The sequence below is a fragment of the Ranitomeya variabilis genome, chromosome 1 (genome assembly GCF_051348905.1).
Source record: "Ranitomeya variabilis isolate aRanVar5 chromosome 1, aRanVar5.hap1, whole genome shotgun sequence".
NCBI lineage: Eukaryota > Metazoa > Chordata > Amphibia > Anura > Dendrobatidae > Ranitomeya > Ranitomeya variabilis.
The window spans coordinates 1,109,565,797-1,109,571,048 of record NC_135232.1 but is presented as its reverse complement, the minus strand read 5'-3'; positions in this window follow the sequence as shown (position 1 = coordinate 1,109,571,048).

Below are 5,252 nucleotides of genomic sequence, written 5' to 3'. Positions count from 1 at the left end.
GCCCAAACAATGGTTTACACCCACATACGGGGTATCAGCGTACTCAGGACAAATTGTACAACAAGTTTTGGGGTCCATTTTCTCCTGTTACCCTTGGTAAAATAAAACACATTGGAGCTGAAATAAATTTTGTGTGAAAAAAAGTTAAATGTTCATTTTTATTTATGCAAATTGCCTCTTCTGAGAAAAAGAGGACTTAACTCTATAGCGCCACCTGTTGGAAGTAGCGATCCTACAAGTCACAATCAACCCTCTAACGAGTCGTGCAATATGACTCAGGATAAAAGCCAAATCAGTATCTCAATTCGCAGACACGGTGATTCGGGCTGTTGGCCCTCGTCAGTGCGAAGCATGAGAACTGATTTGGCTAGGTGAGAGGCTCTGGACTGGGGTCTAAGGGGTATCGTTTCTCCTTATGGAGAGTGACATACCATCTCTGGCTTGTCAAGGTAAGGAGGCTTATTTGCCGTACAATGCTCCTCTCGGAAATTAAATATGCAAATTGCGTCTTCTGAGAAAAAGAGGACTTAACTCTATAGCGCCACCTGTTGGAAGTAGCTATCCTACAAGACACAATCAACCCTCTAACGAGTCGTGCAATATGACTTAGGATAAAAGCCAAATCAGTATCTCAATTCGCAGACACAAATTGGAGCTGAAATAAATTTTGTGTAAAAAAAATTTAAATGTTCATTTTTATTTAAACATCCCAAAAATTCCTGTGAAACACCTGAAGGGTTAATAAACTTGTTGAATGTAGTTTTGAGCACCTTGAGGGGTGCAGTTTTTAGAATGGTGTCACACTTGGGTATTTTCTATCATATAGACCCCTCAAAATGACTTCAAATGAGATGTGGTCCCTAAAAAAAAAATGGTGTTGTAAAAATGAGAAATTTCTGGTCAACTTTTAACCCTTATAACTCCCTAACAAAAAAAAAATGTTGGCTCCAAAATTGTGCTGATGTAAAGTAGACATGTGGGAAATGTTACTTATTAAGTATTTTGCATGACATATCTCTGTGATTTAAGGGCATAAAAATTCAAAGTTGGAAAATTGCGAAATTTTCAAAATTTCCATTTTTTTCACAAATAAACGCAAGTTATATCAAATAAATTTTACCACTAACATGAAGTACAATATCTCACGAGAAAACAATGTCAGAATCGCCAAGATCCGTTGAAGCGTTCCAGAGTTATAATCTCATAAAGGGACAGTGGTCAGAATTGTAAAAATTGGCCGGGTCATTAACGTGCAAACCACCCTTGGGGGTAAAGGAATGTACAGATCAGGAAAATATTTTTGGGTTGGAGTCAGTAGGAAGTGGAAAGGGCTTGGATACGTGGTTTGAAGGAGAGATCAGAGTCAAGGGTTACCCCAAGGCAGCAAGCTGAAGGACTGAGGAGAGTGATCGGCCATGGACTTTGATGGGGGGTGGGGCAGTGTGAGTGAGATGGTGAAAGATGACGAATTCTGTTTTGTCCTTGTTAAGTTTTAGAAATCGGCCAGAGGAAAAGGTTAAAATAGAAGACAGACAGTGTGGGATTCTGGTTAGTAAGGAGATGACATCAGATCCAAAGACATATACCTGTGTGTCATCAGCATAGAGGATACTGAATGCCATGGGACTTTATGAGCTATCCCATAACGAAGATGGAGAAGAGCAGGGGTCAGAGAACTGAACCTTGGGGGACACCGGCAAATAGGGGGTGAGATGAGGAGGTGGTGTGTGAGTGGGAGACAAAATGCCCGGTCTGATAGGTATGAAGAGATTCAAGATAGGGCAAAGTCTGTGATACCAAGAGATGAGAAAATCTGTAGTAGGAGGGAATGGTCTATGGTGTCGAAAGCAGAGGACAGGTCCAGGAGGACAACAGTTGTGTCTATTCAATTTGGCAGTTAGTAGGTCATTGGTGACTTTAGTCAGGGCAGTTTAGGTGGAATGATGCAGTCAGAAGCCAGATTGTAACCAGTTAAAGCAGGAGAGATGGGAGGACTGTTCAAGATGGACGTGATGTTCCAATACTTTCAAGGCATAGGGGAGAAGTGATATGGAGCAAGAGCTACACATAGAAGATGGGTCAATGGAGGGCTATTTAAAGGGAATCTGTCACCCCATTTTTGGCCTATAAGCTGCAGCCACCGCCATCGAGCTTATCTACAGCATTCTGTAATGCTGTAGATAAGCCCCCGATGTATCCTGAAAGATAAGAAAAACAAGTTAGATTATACTCACCCAGGGGCGGTCCGGTCCGATGGGCGTCATGGTCCGGGTCCAGCGCCTCCCATGTTCATGCGATGACGTTCTCTTCTTTGCTTCCTGTCATGGCTCCTGCGCAGGCATACTGATTTGCCCTGTTGAGGGCAGAGCAAAGTACTTCAGTGCGCAGGCACCAGGCCTCTCAGACCTTTCCTGGCGCCTGCGCACTGCAGTACCTTGCTCTGCTCTCAACAGGGCAGATAAAGTACATCTGTGCAGGAGCCGCGACAAGAAGCAAAGAAGAGGACGTCATCGCATGAAGATGGGAGGCGCTGGACCCGGACCGCGACGCCCATCGGACGGGACCGCCCCTGGGTGAGTATAATCTAACTTGTTTTTCTAATCTTTCAGGTTACATTGGGTGCTTATCTACAGCATTACAGAATGCTGTAGATAAGCCCCTGATGGCGGTGGCCGCAGCTTACAGGCCAAAATTGGGGTGAAGATTCCCTCTAAAGGATGGGTGTGAATGAGGTATGTTTAAAGCATGAGGGGAAAACACCAGTTGTTAATGAAAGGTTGAAGAGATGGGTTACGGTTGGGATGAAGAATGTGGAGAAGTTTGGGATGAGGTGGGATGCGATCGGGTCAAGTGCACAGGTGGCGTGATGTGATCTGGAGTGTAGAGAGGTAAGTTGATCTTCTGCAATGGTGGAGAAGCTGGTTTTGGAGGAGGGCTGAGTAGTTATTTACAGGAGCTGTGGAGACTGTAGGCCAAAAACTTCTCTGATGTTAATCTTCTGCTTGAAGAATGAATAAAAGTCAAAAAGATGAGATGAAAGGGAGGAAGGAGAGTATTGAAAGTGTTGAATAGCTTTTTAGGGTTGTGTGACCGGGAGGATATGGGAAGTAGGTTTATTTTGCTGCGAGTGTGGACTTGAAAGTGGTGAGGGACTGTTTGAATGTGAAGTGCTCATTGGAGTAGGATCTTTTCCAGCTATGCTCACAGCAACCCTGGAAGCCAGCCTCAGTTCTGTAGTCATGCTGGTCTGCCAGGGTCGCTTGTTGATTGTGCAAGTTTTGGTATGTGTGAGGGGGTAACTGATTCAGAGCTGTAGTGGTTATGGTGTTTTATAAAGCGGCTACAGCATCTGCATTGTGTAAGGAACCCATGTCTGCCAGAGGGAGAAGATAGCAAGTGACAAGTGAGTGTAAATCAAATTTGTGCACCTGGAGAGGAAATGAGAATGTGAGTTGGTTGTAGTCAGACAGCAGGAGTGGCGAGTTAAATAAGTTGGAATAGGGGTCAGATGCGTGTGAAGATTATGTCCAGTGTGCAGCCATCTTTGGGAGTGGCTGTCGAGGACCATTGTGCAAGGCTGAATGAGGAAGTAAGCGTTAGAAGCTTAGAGACAACGGAGTGGGAAGTGTTAATGGAGATGTTGAAGTCACCCGTGATGACAGTGGGGATGTCAGTGGAAAGGAAATGAAGTAGCTAAAGGGTGAAATGGTCAAAAAAGGTGGCGACGGTCCTGTGGGGTGGTAAATGAGTCAATTGGAGGAAGAGTAGATGTGGACAGAGTACACCTCAAAAGAATGGACACTAACAGAGGGTGGTAGTGGAATTTGGGTGAAGAAGCGGTCATCTGATAGGAGAAAACAAACTCTTCCACCATGCTTGATGCTGGGGCAGAGGGTGTGAGAAAGATTGACTCCACCATAAGAAAGTGCAGCTGGAGAGGCAGTGTCAGAGGTGGTGAGCCAGATTTCCGTGATGCAGAGGAAGGAAAGTTTGATAGTAATAAAAAAAAATCACGTATGTATGAAAGTTTGTTGCCGACATATTGAGCATTCCACAGAGCTCCTCTTAAGAGTGACTGGGGAAGCGAGGGCTGGGTATAAGATTAAAAAGGTTGCAGAAATTTTTGATAGATTGTGGATGGGAGGTAGAAGTGACTGTGGGGATATGGTGAGGAGTACCAAGACTTGGAGAGATATCACCAGCTGTGAGGACGAGCAGAGAAAGTGTTAGTAGGTGGGAGCAGGCATGAGGCTGTGTGTTTGGAGACAGAGGATTTTATGTTGACGAACAGATCTGAGTAGGAGGCGATATGGATGAGGAGGATGGAGCACTGGCCAGTTCATTACTAGGTGTAGGGATTGGCGAGGTTAGTCGGAAGTGAAGGACTATGGGGGTGAGAGTGGAAACAGAAAAACATTGTTTACTGTGACTATGTATCCAGTTACCTTCAGTTCCCATTCATTGCAGTACACTTGGATGAAGAGCATCCACTCTTCTTAGGCCTTCTACAAGGTTTAGCCCATTTATTCAGAAAGGCATTTGTGAGGTCAGACATGGATGCAAGGAATAGGGTCACAATGTGTTATAGTTCATCCCAAAGGTTTTGGATGCGGTTGAGGTTCGGGTTCTGTAAAGCCGGTCAAGTTCTTCCACACCAAACTCCCCCCACCATGTCTTTATTAACCTTGTGCACTGGTCACAGTCATGGGGAACAGAGACGGCCCCAGAATGTTCTCACAAAGTTAGAAGATACAACTGTTCAAAATGTCTTGCATCCTGAGGCATTAATCCCTTTACCCCCCAGCCAGTTTTCACCTTTCTGAACAGGCCAAGTCTTACAAATCTGACCAGTGTCACTTTATGAAGTGCAGTGGCATGTAAAAGTTCTAAAAGTTTGGGCATGCACGGGACATTATTATGGTGTATGTGGGGGACTCTAAGGGGCAGTATTGGAATTCAGGGGATATAACTGTATACCAGGAGACTCATGGAACATTATTACTTTATGTGGTGGTGGGGGAAGGTGACTCATTGGATCTTATTAATGTATGTGGGTAGACACAGGAAAATTAGTTCTTCCCCGGCATAGAGCGGTCACATATCACTGCTGCTGGGGATTCAGCTGCCTCTGCTGATATCACGTCATTCTGATTGACCGTCGGCTCTCCCCAGTTAGGCAGCACGACTCCGACTGTCAATCAGAATGCCCTGTCAGCAGAGCGGAGAAGAATCTGCCGCTCTGTTGATGTGAT